General features: G+C 41.2%; 1 protein-coding gene across 3 annotated transcripts in view; it reads right to left on the bottom strand.

Moving 5' to 3' along the window:
• LOC109418606 (nyctalopin-like) overlaps window positions 1-19,909 on the bottom strand; it is a 473,642-nt gene that overhangs the window by 110,833 nt on the left and 342,900 nt on the right. For 2 of the 3 annotated variants that reach the window (XM_062842277.1, XM_062842279.1), the window contains exon 5: window positions 8,125-8,179. The exons of the other annotated variant lie outside the window; for it this stretch is intronic. The gene's annotated coding sequence lies outside the window, so the exon portion shown is untranslated. The remainder of the gene's footprint in view (window positions 1-8,124; window positions 8,180-19,909) is intronic. 3 annotated transcript variants of the gene reach the window in all.

Genomic DNA, 19,909 nt, shown 5'->3' on the forward strand with positions numbered 1-19,909 from the left:
TTTGCTTAAAATTTTTGAAAATCGTCGTTTAATCTCAAGGGGTGAAACTCCCAAGACCGCAATTTACCGCAGCATTTCACATTGAAAATCGTTACTGTAGACCTAAAGTTTGACCTTAAACTGATTTTGGGCCTGGGAATGCGTGGAAAAAAAAAGATGCCGATTAACAAAATTCGAATTTCATGCCTTTTTCAACTTCTTCTTCTTCTTTCACCGTTTTTCTAACAACTGTTCAATTATTTCACAAAACCAACTGTTTGTTGGAAAGCCTGCTTCATTACCTTACCAATGATCATAGGCGCCAACTTAGGGGGGGCAAGCATAGTTTTGCCCCCCCAATATTTGACGATTTTTGAATTTTCCCATACAAAAAATCTGAAAAACCAGGCTTTGCCCCCCCAATAATTTGACCAAGTTGGCGCGTCTGCCAATGATGTATCGAAACCAATAGATAATGATGATATAGGGTATATGGATCATTCCTTGGCCTAATTTGCAAACCGCCTTAACAATTTTGACCATAACTCATGAATTAATAGCACTATAAATAATATGTTGACCCTATTACGCACTCTAGGCAATGCATGTTTCACCAATTAGAAGTAAACTAACGTAAATATTCAAGAATTTACTTAACTAAGTTGAAAAGATTCGATGTGATGGTATGCAACGTTGGTCTATGGTACAAAAATTGGCCTATTAGTGGATACAACGTTGGCCTATTGCTTTCCATGCACTAGAACCACTTATTATCTTATTTTTTCAATAATTCTGCTGAGGTATTATCTCTGTTTGTTCACCAACCATACTTTCAAATTACATTTTCGGAGCCAAATTTTCAAAAAACTATAAATAAATCACTTAAACTAAAGTTCTTTCTTTTTTAGTAACGAAAACAATGCAACCCGATTTTTGTGTTATATTTCTATAGTCATCGCACACAAAATCTATTTTTTTCTGTTCGTTCTTTCTGGTTTTTACGCAAGCAATGTTGTTGGCGTCACTTTATCGGTGTTTTTACGTCACTTTACTGATGGGCCAAGATTTGGGTACATAGTGAAAAAAATGTCCTCAATATTCGGCCCACATGTAATTTGTAAAATAGTTATTATTCGTTAAAAACAAACACACAAATTCAAACTAGCATCTTTGACCGTCGCATCAAATGTTCAGTTATTGAAAAGGTAATTCGAAATATTCCAGAATCATGCCATTTTTGACCATGTGTATAGACTACCCACTAAGCTGAAGAATCATGGCGTCTACAAAAGCTAAACAAAGTGACATTTTCATATAATTTTAATACTCCAAAGTGCTAAAATTGAAACGAAATGTTACAGTTGTTTGGCGCAAAGCTTTTCCGATATCCAGTTCGGCATGTTTGTTTGAGTTTTTGGTTAACGTTGAGATAGGCCGAATGAGGGGACTATGCCAACGAAGCATCCCGATACCCTAATTTAGAAAATATCGATTTGAAATTATATGTTGTCTTTTAGCGAAAATCGATTTTTGCCTTTCTCGTACACCAAGGTGTACCGAAAGGCTATATGTTCACTCCAAAAACGAAAATTTGATAGAGCCTCCGGAGAGGTCAAGTGTTATATACCTATCGACTCAGCTCGACGAGTTGAGATGATGTCTGTGTGTGTATGTGTGTGTGTGTGTGTATGTATGTGTGTGCGTATGTGTGTGTGTGTGTGTGTGTGTGTACAAAAAAGGTCACCTAACTTTTAGATAGTAAACATCAACCGATTTTAACGACCAACGGTTCATTCGACGCGGAATCTGGTCCCATTGTTTCCTATTGAAAATGGTTTGAATCGGTCCAGCCGTTCCGGAGTTATGGTCATTTAGGTGTTCCGGACCGGTACCCCAGGAAGGGGACAGATATGACAATGCAACAAACCCATGCATGCGACCCATCAAACCACGGCATTTTCGATTATCTGATGAACGGGAAGTAGGAAAATAGTCTCAGACTATGTCTGAACCGGTAGTGTTCCGGAACCGGTTCCGGGTTTCCTTCCGGAAGTGGCCAAATATAAAAGTGAACATAACCCATGCATGTGACACATCAAAGAGCGGCTTTTTCGATAACCAGTTGAATGGTAAGCAGGAAAGTAGTTTCAGACCATTTTTTGAACCGGTAGTGTTCCGGAACCGGTTCCGGTTGTCGTGCCGGAATTGGCCAATTAAAAAATTGAACCAAACCCATGCATGCGACATATCAAAGAGCGGCTTTTTCGATAACCAGATGAGTGGTTTGCAAGAAAATAGTTTTATACCGTGTTTGAACCGGTTGTGTTCCAGAACCGGTTCCAGATGTCGTGCCGGAAGTGGCCAATTAAAAAAGTTAACCAAACCCATGCATGCGACGCATCAAAGAGCGGCTTTATCGATAACCAGATGAACGGTAGGCAGGAAAATACCTGATCTGAACCGGTTGTGTTCCGGAACCGGTTCCGGGTGTCCTGTCTGAAGTGGCCAAATATAAAAGTGAACATAACCCATGCTGTGACACATCAAAGAGCGGCTTTTTCGATAACCAGTTGAATGGTAAGCAGGAAAGTAGTTTCAGACCATATTTGAACCGGTAGTGTTCCGGAACCGGTTCCGGGTGTCCCGCCGGAAGTGGCCAATTTAAAAAATTGAACCAAACCCATGCATGCGACGCATCAAAGAGCGGCATTTTCGATAACTAGATGAACGGTAAGTAGGAAAATACCTTATCTGAACCGGTTGTGTTCCGGAGCCGGTTCCAGGTGTCCTGCCAGAAGTGGCCAAATATAAAAGTGAACATAACCTATGCATGTGACACACCAAATAGCGGCATTATCCATAACCAGATGAACGGTTAGCAGGAAATTTTTTTCAGACCACATCTGAACCGCTTATATATTAAACTGACGAAGTTGTAGGGGTGAATCCAACTGAATGCGTCTGACGATGACCGAAGAATAGTAGGTCGTAACGCGTAACGCTTAACAAGCTGTTTCCGATATTTGTCACCGATAATTACCAATCAATCCACAAATAACATATCTGAACCGGTTGTGTTCCGGAACCGGTTCCAGGTGTCCCGCCGGAAGTGGCCAGTTAAAACAGTGAACTAAACCCATTTATATGAAACCTCAAATCATCAAAAATGTTGGATAACCAGATAAACGGGCAGCAATAAAATAGTCTCTGACCACACCTAAGATTACCAGCAGTGTTGCAGAATCAGAATTGGATTCATCGCTGAAATTACGAAGGTAAACAAAATCAATGCAAGCGATAAATATGCGTAAAAGAGCAAAATCTTGAAAAAAAAAAATAAAGTGCTTTTGTCAAATCACACCGTTTTAGATTCCTGAGACGTAATTATACAGTAGGATGAATCAACGTTGTATGGGGAAATTTTAATTTCATAGCATCAATCCCCTTTTGCGGTTGAAATTACTACACACAATTTTGATGCAACTGGTTGAGCCCTCGCGCTCTGTAAAACGGTTGAAATTTGAATGGGTTTTATAATGATAAATTTTACTAGCTTGCACTTTTTTTTGTCAAATTTTACATAAATCGTATAACCAACGATAATAAAATAAAGGCTGAAGTGTTCAGAAAAAAATTTGCCGATATATCTTGATAATGATCGGCATCCAGTGCTAGTGAAGGGGGTCAAGCAGTCAACTGAGAGGTTTGATATTTTTCAGCTCTGCTTATACGTTTAACATAATATATAACTTCGGAATATGAGCCATCAATAAGTTTCCAATTTCGATTATGGCTTTGATATAACTGTTGTTTTTCTGAATAAGGCTGATAAAATTCGATTTTCTCTTAAGTCAAGAGGGGTCCCCCATGGAAATTTAACTGGGAATTCATCATTTTGAGGAAAGGCACAAATAAATAGGGGAGATCGGGGCATAATGGACACCCGGGGCGAAATAGGCACCCCTATTTTTGCCGAAACCGTTGACTTTTGTGCTAAACTTTTAATGCATAAGTGTAAAGGAACAAGTCAACGTTCTATTTTTCAAAAGTAACATTCATATGCCTCTAAAGTAACCTAAATATCATTGAAATTGAAATATGATTTTCATATGGTGAAATTCTTATAATTTCAACTCAGCAGCAAATAAGGCATGTGCACGAGTGTTTGAGTGTGTCCACCATAAAAACCATTGAATTGCTACCTTATCTGCATGCATACGTAGATTAAGCAACGGATAAAATATTTTAATTGTGATTAGAATTTACTCAAAATAGAAATTTTAATGTTGTAGTCGATTTGGGGCGAAATGAACACTGGTAATTACGAATGGATGTACGCGCATTGCATACTCTTATGCGTTTAAGAGCGTTTGGAAAAAATCAATTGGAGTATTTTAGCCTAAAGTTTATTTAATTAACCTTGATGTTTTGTAAACTCGTCTAAGATGGAGTATTTTATCTATGATATCGATCTCCGTGGGCAAATTACTAAACTGATCGATGTAATCAAAGAATTAGCATAAAATATGCAGGGGTGTCCATTATGCCCCGATGGGTGTCCATTTCGCCCCGTACCTTCTCTGCCAGCCCTAAAAAAACACATGATTTACAATTCATTATTTCTTTACAATAAAGACATTCTACCTGCTGTAAATGATTGAAATACGTAGGAAACAAACTAAAGTTGTAAGCCAACTAATAATATGTTAAGTTTTTCTCTGTTATACAGGCCTAACGTACTCATTTGCTTAGGGTGTCAATCATGCCCCTAATTCCCCGTAACCAATAAATTTTTAAATTTTAAAGTGAAATTAGAATCCTCCAGAAAATTTCTTACCAAATCCGATTTCCTACCAAATCCGCTTAGCTTAACTGTCTGGATATTTTTTCATCAAATACATTAATTATTTATCAACTCTACTCCCCCATTGATAAGTCAACGAGCACTGTGACAAAAGAAGAAAATGAGATTTATTCCATTCTAGAGTATTCTCAGAATTCAGGAACACTTCGGCTTATAGCTCTTGACTACATATTCGACGAGAAAGGCACTATCACCACTAGGTGGATTAATCTGGGTTTTTTAACTTTACTTAACTTTGATGCACAATATCTTTGTAACTACATCAGCTAGAAACTTCTAGAAATTCTAGATTTCTCTTAGTTTATAAGTTTATTGTCGATAGAAATTTTCAGATCAAGCATTGGGAAAAGTCACTTTTCTGATTTTTGTCCACCTATAGTGCAGCCCTCTTTAACGTTTCTAACTGACCCCCCCCCTCCCTACAGAAACTCCTTTGAAAGCCGTCTGGAACCCCGCATGATGCATAATTAGATATTCTTCTTTCCAGAGATGCCTACAGGAAATACTTGCTGGGATTGCTCCTGGTATGCTTCAGAAATTGCTGCTGAGTTTCTTCCACTGATTTGCCCAAAATTTATTCTCGGTTTCTTTTTTCGAGGTACTTCACAAATAGAATCCCTACTGGAAACCCTTCAGGAATTCGTGGGGGACTGTTCCAAACATACTTGCTATGATTCCTTCAGTAATATCTACTGATGTATTTCCACGAGCTTCTCCGGGACTTTCTCAAGGAAATCTTATGGGAATTTCTCATGTGATACATTTACAAGTTATTCTTGGAATTTCTTCAGGAGCATCTGCTGGAGGTCCTCCAGAAATTATTGCTGGTATATGTGCAGGGATTTTTACCCAAAAAATTCTTCAGGAACTTCTAGGGATTTATGCAGTTATTTCTGTTGGGACTCTCCAACAATATCTCCTAACATTATTGCATGAATTTATCCAGAAATGTATCTAGAGAATCGTTTTCGATGATCCACTTTCTGGAGAGTAGTTAAATGTAGAAAAATGTAGAACGTAGTATTAGTAAAGTAATCTGTAAAAAAAATGAGTGGAGCGGAACTGGTGTGATGGGTACAACACTTGACTATCACACCGAGGACCTGGGATCGAATCGCACTCCCGACAAACTCGCAAATCGTGAGTTATTCCTTCGGAAGGGAAGTAAAGCGTGGGTCCCGAGATGAACTAGCCTAGGGCTAAAAATCTCGTTAATACAGATAAATAAAAACAAAAAAATAATAATAGTGAAAAGTCTACGTTGCTTCACTAAAGTATCCAGTCTCCAGGTCTCCGGATAGCCTAGTGGTAAAGGCTATGGATCGTCAATCCGGAGACAGCGGGTTCGATTCTCGTTCCAGTCGGGAAAATTTTCTCGAATCCCTGGGAATAGAGTATCATTGTACTTGCCTCACAATGTACAATTTCAATGTCAGGCAAAGAAAGACTTTAAATTAATTACTGTGGAAGTGCTCAGAGAACACTAAATTGAAGCAAGGCAGGCCTAGTCCCAGTGCGGACGTAGAGGCATAAAGAAGAAGAAGGTTCACCAAAGTGTTACTGAATCATGTCTAGTCTAGTTTACATATACACAGTCATTCATTGAAATAATCCTGGAAAATGAAGGAAACGACTTATTCCATCATTTGTCTTGTCATTATTAATATTTGCAGAGATGCATTACAAACATTAAAGCGGCCAGGGCTACTGTGCAGCGTTGTTATTGTTATTGAAATCAAAGAACGGGGACATCTCGTGCCAACCGTTCCGTATACGAAGCATGAATATGAAATATTAACGGTGGGAGTGACTTTGCTAAGAAGGTTAATGTCACTCCTAGGTCCTTGGAATCCTAGGTTGGGACACAGGTATTTATCCCTTATGCCGTGGCACTTTATGCATAGGCTTAAGCGCCTTTACTCACTCAAAGTGGTACTGAATCATGAACCAAGACAAAAAAAACAGGACAGTTAAAGAAACAACTAGAGACACTAGAAGACTAGAGACAAAACGAGAATATTATTTCCCCCCTGATGAAGGCACCGTTCCTAAGTGAAACGTTGCGTTGGGTAAACACTAAACCCGTTTGTAGAATAAAGACTGCGTAACCACTAAAAGTCTCCATTTATCTAGAGATTTTCTTGGGAATTCTGTCAGGAAGTTTTTTAATGATTCCTTGAGGATATGCTGCTTCGGATTCATGCAGAAATTTCTCCAGAGTTCCCTCTAAGGATTTATTTTAAAAGTTACCTGTGGATTCCTTCAGGTTTTTTGTCCATGATTTATTCAAACAATTACCCATAAATTCCTCTGCCAATTTTTGCAGGATTTTTCAATAGATTTATAGATATTCCTCCACTCTTGTGACTTCTTACGGAATCCCTGCAGAGATTGGGTTTTTAAATCTAAAAAAATGTATCGATTTTTTAATTTTATACGAAAGAGCACCTTTTTCTGAGCCACTATGATTTTTTTTTCAGATTTTTAGAACTTTATTTCAGTACGTAAAATCAATTTCAAAGAGATTTTTTGAAATCACCTTTTGACAGCTGGGTGTGGGTAACTGTTTGGCATCTCCACCCAGTACAAAATGCGACGAGGGGTGATTCGAGAAATCGCTCCCATACAAGCTTTAAATTGATTTTTAAATAGGTTCCCGGGCACCAAAATTTATGAAAATTTTGATTTCGACTTAGTTTCACATGCAGATTCAGAATATGGAATTATCTCAACACCGCTAAAGAAGCCAATTGTTCAGGAAATTCTCTTGGAATTTATGCTGGAATTTCTCAAGTCATTTGTTCCGGGATTTCTCCTGGCATTGCTCAAGATATTTCCCCAGAACCTTTTTCTGGAATTCTTCCGTGAATTCCTCCAGGAACTTCTTCTAGTATCCGGACTGTGATTTTTCCACACATTTCTACGAGAATTCCTACAATGATTCTTGTAAGAATTACTTCAAGGATTCTTTAAGGGATGATTCCTTAAGGGATGCTTCTAGGAATTTCTTTGGAGATTGCAATAGGGAAACTTTCAGTTATTACTGAAAGGATTTATTCGGGATTTAAACTGGAGGTTTTACAGAATTTATTCACGAAAATTTTCAAAGATTTCCTGTTCGTTCGAGCGACTAAATACAAAATAAAAAGGTCAACCAGCCGAGATGTTATTTTGCTATATTCTGTAATGACTAATTCATGAAATGAATAGTTCTCGGATGAACTTATGTATGGCTAACTTACACTATTAATGAGTAGAACTCTGTAAAAAAAAATACCTACCTTAGAAGAATTCGCGGGAACAATGACTATCGCACACGATCAATTACTGAATAGTCTGAAAAGATGTGTAGAAAAAGATTATGTATTAGAAACAGACAATATAGAATAACGCGTCAAATACTTATGAAATTTTGTATGATCGAAAAGTGATTATCGACGTTCGTAAATCCAAGAGATTGAAGAGGAGGTTGGCCGGTGAAAAAACAACAAAGCCGCTGGAGCAGATCAACTACCAAGCGAGCGTCTCTTTTAAAATACGGTGGAGAAGCACTGGTGAGAGCACTACACTGGGTCATTACCTAGATTTGGGAGGAGGAAGTATAACCGGAGGAATGGATGGAAGGTATTATTAGTCCCAACGGATCAGATGTTTGCCATCTGCCTGGTGTTGCAGAAATGCCGCGAATACAACGTGCCCACACATCACTTGTTAATCGATTTTGAATCGGCGTATAGTACAATCGATCAAGAACAGCTATGGCAGATTACGCACGAATACGGATTTCCGGATAAACTGATACGATTAATCAAGGTGACGATGGATCGAGTGATGTGCGTAGTTCGAGTATCAGGGATACTCTCGAGTCCCTTCGAATCTCGCAGAGGGTTACGGCAAGATGATGGTCTTTCATGCTTGCTGTTCAACATGGCTTTAGAGGGTGTAATAAGAAGAGCGGGGATAAACACGAGTGGAACGATTTTCGTGAAGTACGTCCAGCTGCTTGGTTTCGCTGATGATATTGATATTATTGTTCGCAAATTTGAGACGATGGCGGAAATGTTCATTCGACTAAAGAGTGAAGCCAGGCGAATTGGATTAGTCATTAATGTGTCGAAGACAAAGTACATGATGGCAAAGGGTTCCAGGGAGGAATCATCGCACCAGCCACCCTGAATTCCTTTTGATGGTGATGAAGTCGAGGCGGATAAAGAACTCGTGTACTTGGGCTCACTGGTGACCGCAAACGTGCAGAGGACCAACGCGCCTTTGGAGTTTTCGAACGGAATGTGCTGCGTACCATCTACGGTGGAGTGCAAATAGAAGACGGGATTTGAGAAGGCGAATGAGCCACGAGCTGCACCAGCTGCTGAGAGAATCAACCATCGTCCGTACAATAAAAATCGGGAGGCTACTGTGGGCGGGTCACGTCATCAGAATGTCGGATAGCTAACCGACTAAAATGGTTGTCGAGAGACATCCGACCGGTGGTGCACATCGAACAAGGTGAGTCGATCAAGTGGAGGAAGATCTGCGGACCCTTCGCAGAGTGCGGAACTGGAGACACACAGCCATGGACCGAGTAGAATGGAGACGGCTACTATGTACAGAAGAGGCCACTCAGGCCTTTGTCTGACCGGTAAGGTAAGTAAGGGTAGATGCAGAGGCTGTTAGGCCAAGGCCAAGCCCTCGTAGGTGAAAAACATCGTACTTCAACGGCAAGGTATTTGAGGAGGCGTTTCTCAGTGATCGTAATCTTCTCGGTCTAAGCGGGGACGAGCTGGTAGCGATGCGACCATTTCTAGGCAAGTCCAAAGTGGAAATGGGAGACCATCGGCGTTCTGGGGGACTCAAGCGTTTGCGAATCTTCACCAGGAGGTGGATGGGTGGATGCAGCGAGCACGTACTGAGGAAGATCGAAATGAACGGTGGGTAGTGTTTGCGGCTGCCAAGATCGCTCTCAAGACCGAGGTAAGGTTACACAGAAAGCCATGTTTTGAGGATCTCTTTAAAGTGACAGTACGAATATATGGAGTGATGCCTATAGGACCGTGATAGTAAAGGCAAGATGTGTGATGGCTTCTGCTGAGCAACCTCCATAGATGCTGGAGAGGGTCATCAACGGGGCTGTTTCCGTGTCATGATCCGAGCGTTTAGCATCCTTGCGTAGGACCACTGACGACTGGGGCAGGCGATGAGGGAAGTATCACTAATTAGGAGCTTTTGGAGATTGAAAAACCCCTTTGTGTAAGGCACCAAGTCCGGACGGAGTTCCGAACCTGACCTTAAAAATAGCTATAACAGAGGCTGGAGATGTTCAGGTCTGCTAGGCAGAAATGCCTGGACAAGGAAGTCTTACCAGAGGTTTGGAAGCAGCAGAGTCTTGTACTATTACCAAAGTAATCAGTTCTGATAAAGGAAAGGCAAGTTTACCGTAGAACTACTTGTCAGTTTATGGATAAGGCATAACGATTAGAAAAAAATACTTATAAATCCCTGTAGGGGTCGTTCATAAACCACGTAGACTTTGGAGGGGGGAGGGATGTGTCTGGCCAAAGTCTACGCTCCATACAAATTTTAAAATTACGAGGGGAAGGGGGGGGGGGGTGTCTGAGATGACCAAAATTTGGTCTACGTGATTTAAGAACCCTAGATCTAACTTTGTTAAGGAGAATATATAACAAAGCCACACTTCAAAAGTTCAAAAGCGCAAATCTGAAGAACCGAGGGTTTATTTGCGCTGAAAAGTTGATCGATTGGTCACCACCAGCGGGTCACCAATCGATCAACTGTTCAGCGCAATCCGTCTTTTGGTTCCTCAGATTTGTGCTCTTGAAAATTCGAGGTGTGGCTTCGTTATATATTCACCTTAAACCAATATAAACCATTTCCATTCACTTTCAGTGTGAGCAAATATTCCAATCCTCGTTCCCGAATGTTCGAATCGCTTTATTTGATTAGAATCGCGTCACGTCTCTCCAAGGATCTTGCTACTTTTCTTTCACGTGAAACAAAAACCAACGACGAGGGCCAACAACATCGTTACCATCGCCGCCAACGGTTTCGCTCGTTGTCGTTGCTGCTGTCGTTGCTTACTTATACCGTACCGGAATTTTAATTATCAATTTAATAAGAGGATTACACGGTAGCTTTACAGGTTGCCTTTATGCGTCGCTTCATGGGTACCTGCTGGCTCTTACGGCACGTCGTCGACGACAACGACGGCCTATAAGGTTGTGCCGCCTTTCTACGGCTAGGTCTACCATCCGAAACAGGGATGCGGCGGCTTTCGAAATGAGTCAGGGATGGATTCTTGTTTCCTCATTTATTTAAGTTCTATATTTCATACCACATTTAAATTGATTTCCCCCTAAGATGTTAATTTAGACGCACCACGCTGGTGTAGGACACGCATAGCGTACGTGTCTGAGTCATATGAACACCGGCATCTTACTAGAGTTAAACATTTGGAACACATTCCACCTGCAATTAGGATAAACCAAATTCGGTCCTGGTAGGTATCTTCAAGGTGATTAACGGAAGAGTTTTAAGTACTCGTGCATCCTTACACACGGATGATGGCGCCATCTAGTACCACCATCGTCGTCGTCGACGTCGTCGTTTCCTTTGTCTTGATCCCACGGGAGATATAGTCACGGTTTAGTTCACGCCTGTCGTGGTCGCTGTCGACGTCGTTGGCCAAAGTGCTAACGATGATGACGGCGCAGAGCTGTTGGTTGGTTGGTATGCATCATCGTCTGCGTTTGTTTTTGTTTGATGTGTGCTGCATAGGATGTGCTAAACCAGAGGAGCATAAAATCTGTGTACACACTCTTGAACGAATTCTTAAGCCCCGGGGGATGTAAGTAGTCGGTACATCATCATTAAAATGAAAACAGCTGGGAATGATGGGTTGTAGATGTGTACTTGGAAACATGGGTTCATTAAGATCTTTCCTCTCTCTCTCTCTTCTTGGCGTAACGTCCTCACTGGGACAAAGCCTGCTTCTCAGCTTAGTGTTCTATGAGCACTTCCACAGTTTTTATTAGAGTCTCCACAGCTATTGCGGCACTGTCCCGGATGATGTCCAATAGCTCTGCGGTGTACGCCAGTAAGCGCAAGCTTCTGGCTAGTGTTGCTACATCCATACTTAGGTATGGCGGCCCGGCGTGGGGCACCGCGCTAAGAACTAAATGCTACCGACGGAAGCTGGAAAGTACTTACAGGCTTATGTGCCTGAGGGTTGCGAGCGCGTACCGTACCGTGTCACACGACGCTCTCTGCGTCATTACTGGTATGGTGCCTATCAGCATTCTTATCAGTGAGGACATGGAGTGCTTCGAAATGCGCGGCACAAGAGGCATACGCAGGACTGTCAGGATGGCCTCTATGGTCAAATGGCAGCGCGCGTGGGACAGTTCCACCAAAGGAAGGTGGACCTATAGGTTGATACCGAGGGTAGATAGTTGGATTAATAGGCGCCATGGGGAAGTCACATTCCACCTGACACAGGTCCTTACAGGTCATGGTTGCTTCCGACAGTATCTACACCGTTTCGGGCATGCGGATTCTCCCGAATGCCCAGTGTGCAATGGTTTAGAGGAAACGGCGGAACACGTTTTGTTCGTGTGCCCGCGTTTTCGCACAATGCGTGACCGCATGCTTGCCACATGCGGGGAGGACACAACTCCGGACAACTTGGTCCAGAGGATGTGTAGGGATGAGTTTGGCTGGAACGCCGTTTCAACGGCTATTACCCACATCGTCTGGGAGCTACAGAGGAGGTGGCGCGTGGACTCGGAGAATGGCTAGTCCAGATGCATTACAAGAGGTGGTCCAGGGGTTCGGAGTCGGCTTCGTAGGTCATACCGGTGCCCTGCGGTCGAGATCGACCCTTACAACGATTAAGTGGCCGCGGAGAGGAAGTCCCGGTAGCGGTGCTGTCGTGGCGTCGGTCTACTGGGTTGGATCCGAGCCCGCGGTTGGAAAGGGGTCCCCGGCAAGGGTCGGGGTAGGTGAGATCCTGCTGTCTGCAACCTACGGATGCATCTGATAGGGCCTGAAGGGTAGTGATACCCTTCCTTTGCGGGCAGGTCAGATCGGGTTGCATGTGGGCATCAGTTCTTGATGTCCGCTCAGCAGTAGGGCGCGGGCGGGGTTGACCCTGCCCGCCTTCCGAGGACAAAGGGAGTGGCGAGGACCACTCGGGAAACTGGCTAAGCGCCAGCATGCTACCGTGATGGACTCTCCAAAGCGAGTCATCGATGTTCGTTGCTGCAGGCTACGCAGCTAACCTTGTGGGTGCGATGTGCACTAGCCCCTCTCTGAAGCAATACCTTCTTGGTGGTTCCGGAGAGACGTAGGGTTTGGCGACCATAGGAATGGTTTAGTGGGTACGAGGAGAGAGTAGTCCTGGATTTTACTTTTGTTGTAGAAGACGGCCTGTCAGACCTACACTACCCTAACCTTCTGTTAGGGTGTCTGTTGAGCAGATTATCCCCCTATGGTTTAGAAGAAAAAAAAAAAAAAAAAAAAACTGAGAGCTTCCTCTGCCAATGACCATTTTTGCATGTGTATATCGTGTGGCAGGCACGAAGATACTCTATACCCAAGGAAGTCAAGGAAATTTTCTCTACGAAAAGATCCTGGACCGACCGGGAATCGAACCCGTCACCCTCAGCATGGTCATGCTGAATACCCGTGCGTTTACCGCCTCGGCTATGTGGGCCCTGATAAGATCTTTCCTTATATTTTTATATTTTCATAACGTTATCGTAGAATAGGTAAATAAAAATACGCACTGTTGTAAAATTGTTTCTGCTAGCGATAAATGCTTGACGTTGTCCGCCGACAACGACACCAGCAGAGAAATTCAGAGACGCATTATGGCAGGAAATCGAGCTTACTTTGGACTCCGCAGAACTCTACGATCTAACAAAGTTCGCCGTCACACGAAGTCGACCAAGTGGAGGACCATCTGTGGAACCTTTACAGAGTGTGGAACTAGAGACACACAGCCATGGACTGAGTGGAATGGAGACGGCTACTATGTACGGCAGAGGTCACTCAGGCCTTAGTCTGATCGGTAAGGTAAGTGTGCTGAAGGTTCGATTCCCGGTCGGTCCAGGATCTTTTTCTAATAAAAATTTTCTAGACTTCCTTGAGCATAGAGTATATTAAAAAAAATGTTATTTTCAGCGGAACCTCACATTTAATAATTGTGGAAGTACTCATTAGAGTGGGTCATCGTTTATATGGGAAAATGGAAAATTCAATGGTACCGTAAACCGGGGTCAAATTGATCAGCGGGGTGAAATTGATCACTCGGGTACTACATTGTAATTCCATACTAGGAACTCTTAAGCGTCGTAATGATCTTAAACTTTTTACGTCATCTGATTCGTAGGGGTCTAGAGATGAGATGAGACTTTTAATTTTTTGGAAAAAAGTTAGTTTTGCCTTATTTTTTCAAGGAATTTGCAATATATTTCTCATTTAGCTGAAATCATTGCTACTAAACAACCAATTGCTAATAGGACTTCCCATGAATTCTCTGTTTTAATATATTTGTGAAGCCTTGGTTGGAGTGTTATGCAGCTAATCAGAACATAAAATAGTTATAAAAAGTTCATTTTATGAAGAAATAGCCATTTATTGTGATAGAAATCACTTATTTCACATGAAATTGCCTACCTTTAGGCGTTTAAGGGGAAATTTCAAAATTTAATTTAGTATTTAAAGTATCAAATTGTAAGATTTGTTGTTGTAAGATTTTAGACGCATTATTCGGTTTTAGAAGAGCAAAATTAAGCGGTGAAGGAAATTTTCCCTTCCAACCGATGCTTAATTGTATACTGATCAATTTCGCCCCAAAGTGGTATTTCCAATATTTTGATATTTGGAGTTATTTAACTTAAAGTTTAAATTTGTTGAACAAAATTCTGTCACATGGTTTCATGGAGATCCACTGCGTACTGGTTTTACCGAAATTCTTTTGGCAATATTTGAACAGGCACTGATGTTATCCGCAAAAGTTGTTTTGAAGTGATCAATTTGACCCCGGATTACGGTATACCATCAGATCAAAGCTTTTTTGATTCCATTTCAGGACCCAAATAAGTGTGCAAAATTTGGGCACGATCGGTTATGTCTACGTTTTGCGCATCGCGTTTGAAGTTTGTATGGGGTTTTACTTGGGAAACACACTTTTTTGCATTTTTCGAATTTTTTTAAAACCGTGTAACCGATAAAGTAAAAACATAGCCTAGGGTGTCCTGAAAAACTTTGTCGAAGACCGCGAAGTGATCTGATGCTTATGAAAAAAGTTATAGCGTTGGCATTGCTTGGTGAAACAGCATGATTTTGTTGCTATTGTCATTCCTTTACATGTTAGAGTTTATCTTCATGCATGCGGTTCGTTTGTTATAACTATTTTCACAAGCATCGGATCGCTTTGCGGTCTTCAACAAAGTTTTTCAAACATCCTAGGTTATCATTTTACAGTATCGGTTAAAAAGTTTCAGACAAACTTTTTCAAATTATGGCTAAAATGCAAAAAAGTATGTTTTCCCATACAAAATCCCATACAAACTTCAATTGCAATGCGCAAAGTGTAGACGCAACCGATCGTGCTCAAATTTTGCACAGATACTCAGGACCCGAAACGGACCAAAAAAGCTTTGATCTGAGAAAACGATTCCGATGACCCACACTAGTACTCATAGAGGAGCTGAGGATTGAGCTTTGTCCCAGTTAGGACGTTATAGCCAAGCAGAACAAGAAGAAAAACAACAAGGGTATGAGCTGAGTGCCAATTGAAAGTTATGAAATTATCACCGAATTTCATGCAATATAAGAAATTCTTGTTATCAGGATTGAACTAAACATTCATTGTGCCAACCCCTTTATTTGATCGCCTAAAAATAATCACGCATACACAACTCATGAATTCTCTTACGAACAATTGTAAAAAACTTAATTACTAAAAATTATAAATTGTCCAATGGCGTATCTTTGATTTTTTCCTAGGGGGTGCCAGTTTCGGTGGCACCTGGAGTTTTGCATTTTCTTGTTAAAGAAATACCGATCCACCCTCAATTTCTTAGTATAATAATATACTGCGTTTCGGGTAAAATTAGTCCGCAAATTTTACCCTTCCAGGATATAACGATTGACTCAACACGCTGGCGTAAAGTACGCCCAGCGTGCCAGTTGGACTCGATTATCCTGAGTTCCGTTTTGAAGCTTCACAAACATATTAAAAATCCAGTAGAAACCCGGAACTTGGTGCGAGCGAAGCGAACTTCGATTTTTCTCTTTAGAATTGTGATGCTGGCACCAAATATGGATTTCAACTGGATTGATCGTATATCTGGTGAACCGTATGCTGTATAAAGCTGACAATTTGACATAGGTAAAACCAGTATTGTAGTAATCAGTCAAAATTTCAGTTTCGTACATTCCGGAAAGTCAAGTCCGGTATGTACGTAAAATACAAGAAATTTGTGTTGGAAAACATTCTCTCGGTTATTGCTCAGGGAATATTTCCGGCAATTTATTTGGAAATTGTTTTACAATTTATTTCATCTTTTGGAAACCTCTCAGTAATTCCTTTGGATTTGGGAAATTTTGGTCATATTTTTGGATCCCTTTCAGCAGTTTCTTTAAGAATTGATTTGATAATATGTTTGGAATTTGATACAAAACACCTTTCACGCATCCTTTGAAAATACATTCTGCAATTCCATTAGGAGTTCATTGGCAAATCTTTTGAATTTTTTCTCGTGAATTTTTAGTAGTCTTTCAAGCATTGTTTCGTTAATGTCAGCAATTCTATTGGTATTTGCTTTTTTAAAATTCTCCAATTTCTCTTGGAATTCTTTTAGTGAAGCCTTTGGTAATTCATTCGACAGTTACTCTGGGAACTTCCACGCATTTTTTTTTAAATGTCTATGGCAAGTCATTCTACATTTTTTTTTTTCGTTTTTTGGACTTTCATTATCTATGATATTCTGTATTCCTTCGCCAATTCCTTCTAAAACTCCTTCAGAAGTTCTTTTATGCATCGCTTCTATAATTTAATTGAAAGTTGTTTAGACAATTTCTTCTAGATTGCTTCAGTAATTATGTAAGGAATTCCTGCAGCAGATGATTTCGGAATACCTTCAGCAATTCCGATGTTACTTGCATTGCAAATTTATTTGAAATTTTCAACAGCAATTCTTTTGGATATTATGGAAACTTCGATTATTACTTTGGGAACTTCTTCTGTGATTCCTTTGGAAATTGATTCGGCCAATTTCTTAGAGATTTCCTTCGGGAATTCATTAGAAATAAAAAAAATCTTCAGCGGTCCTGTCGCGGTGATTCTACGGCAATTACTTTTGGAATTCTTTCTAGATTATCTCCAGTCAGTTCATCTTCAATAATTTCCAATCTCTTTAAAAAGCCTGAATAGTTTCTTGCGGAATTCCTCTGATAATTATTATATGAAATCTTTTGAGATTTCATATGAAATCTACTTTGAAAGTTCTAAGGTAATTTTGAATGAAATTTTTGTGGTAATTTCTTTGAGAATTTGTCAGGAAGCTTTTCGTGAATCTCAAAGGTTTTTCTTTAAGCAAGCCCAGTTGAGAATTTCTGAATTCACAATTCAGCCATTTTAGAAAGCAATAAATATAAATACAATTAAATCATAAAGAACTACAAAAGCGATCACTGAGAAAATTGCAAAAGTACTGAAAAATAAATTTTTGAATGAATTTCAGAGAAATAGCATAGCCATCGAAAATATAGAGAAAAACCCCAAAGAAATTGCTGATTAAACTCCAATGAAACCAATGCTGAAATTTTCAAAAAAAAACACCATGCCGAAGGCACCCTCAAAGAAATGGTCATACTGTGGTCTAGCGAATACGGAGTCGTGGGTTCGAATCCCACCAGAAAGCGATTTTTCCACTAATTCATCGCTCAATTTGTCAATTAGCAACACTCTGTGCCTTCTAATTAATTACAAGTTTTCCCGTAAATTCCTATAGAATTTCACTAGAGATTTCTCTAGTAATACCTCCTAGGATTTCTATAGGAATTCCAACTATTCCCGAAATTCGTTTAGGGATTCCTCTAGTGATTTCGAGATTTCTATTGGGATTCTTTCAGCTGGAATTCTTTGAAGAAGGCCACGAGGAGTTCCATAAACCACCATGATTAATTTCTAGAGTAACCCATGAATAAAAACTCTGGAGCAATTTCTGGATGAGTTTTTAGAAAATTCCCTAGAAGATTCACCAAAGGCATTTCTGGAAGTATCCTAGGAAAACTACCTGGAAGAATCCCAGCAAGAATGACAGGAGAAATCCCAAGAGGGATTGCTGCAGGTATCAGCAAGTTCCTGGAGGAATCCAACGAGAAATACACTAAAAGAGGTTTTATGCATGTTATTTTTATGCACTTTTAATTTATGCACCTTTTTTATGCCCTGCATAAAAAGAAGGAAAGCTACTCAGAACCAATATTGTGCATAAGAATATTTAATAATGACGGGAACTATTGCAACGGTTGCCAAGGGGTATTTACAGAGAAGAGTAAAGGAAGGTGACAGGTTCGTTTTTGGGTGGTTCCAACGGTATCATGTGCGTTACATGGGGTCCGAGTAGGTCTTAAGGGGGTTTCGGAGTCATTTCAGGAAGTCTCAGAGCATTTTAGGCTGGTTTCAGAGGCCTTACGGAGGCGTTTTTAGGGGTTCTGGTTTAGGAAGATTTTTTGAGGCATTTCAGGATGTTTCAGACTACTTTCGGCGTGATTTAGAGGCGTTACGGAGGAGTTTTCGGGGTGTTCGGAGCTTCTCAGGTGCGTTACATGGGGTCCGAGGGGGTTGAAGGGTTTTGGATTTTGGAGGCATTTTGGATTTTGGAGGCATTTCAAGAAGTTTCAGAGCATTTTCTGATGAATTAAGAGGCGTTGCGAAAGCGTTACGGAGGAGTTTTCGGGGGTTTGGAGCCTCTCAGGTGCGTTACATGTGGTCCTAAGGGGTTTAATGGGGATTTTGGAGGCATTTAAGAATGTTTCGAACCATTTTCGGCGTGATTGAGAGGCGTTACGAAAGCGTTACGGAGGAGTTTTCGGGAGGTTTGGGGCCTCCCAGGTGCGTAACATGGGGTTTGAGGGGGTTTAAGGAGGATTTTGGAGGCATTTCAAGGCGTGTCAAAGCATTTTCGGCTGGATACAAAGGCGTTACTCCGAGGGGGCTTAAGGGGGGTTTTGAAGGCATTTTAGGACGTTTTAGAGCATTTTTGCGGGATTAGGATGCGTTACGGAAGCGTTACGGAGGAGTTTTCGGGGGGTTTGGAGCCCCTCAGGTGCGTTACATGGGGCCCATGTATTAAGGGGGGTTTTGAAGGCATTTTAGGACGTTTTTGAGCATTTTTGCGGGATTAAGATGCGTTACTTAAGCGTTACGGAGGAGTTTTCGGGGGGTTTGGAGCCCCTCAGGTGCGTTACATGGGGCCCGAGGGGGTTTATGGCGGATTTTGGAGGTATTTCAAGGCGTTTCAGAGCACTATCGGAGGATTCAGAGGAGTTACGGAAGCGTTACGGAGGAGTTCTCAGGGTGCGTTACATTGGGTCCCTGGGGGGTTAAAGTGGGATTTTCGAGGCATTTCAGGAAGCTTCAGAGCAGAATCAGAAACACCTCAAAACGTCCCTCAAACCTCTTGCAACGCCCTTTTAAGGCTCCTGAGATCCCTTGAATTGCCCCTAAGGCCCCTTGGAACGCCCTTTAAACCCACTTAATACTATTGAAATACTCCAGACCTTCCCGTTATCCCATGAAAACACCAAAACATCTTGACAGAACACCCTTAAACGGCTGCTCAAATCACCCGAAACAACCCCTTGGTACGCCCCTGAAGCCCCTTGGAACCCCCTTTTTGGGCTCTCTGGGAACTTTCCAGAAACCCCCTTAGCCCCACCTCAACTGCCCAGGAGCAAGACCTGTTCTCGCGAACTAGATTCTCTAATTAAAGCCCAAACTTAATTTATGCATAAATTTCCCTCTTTTTATGCCTT

The sequence above is a fragment of the Aedes albopictus genome, chromosome 3, assembly GCF_035046485.1.
Source record: "Aedes albopictus strain Foshan chromosome 3, AalbF5, whole genome shotgun sequence".
Classification (NCBI taxonomy): Eukaryota; Metazoa; Arthropoda; class Insecta; order Diptera; family Culicidae; genus Aedes; species Aedes albopictus.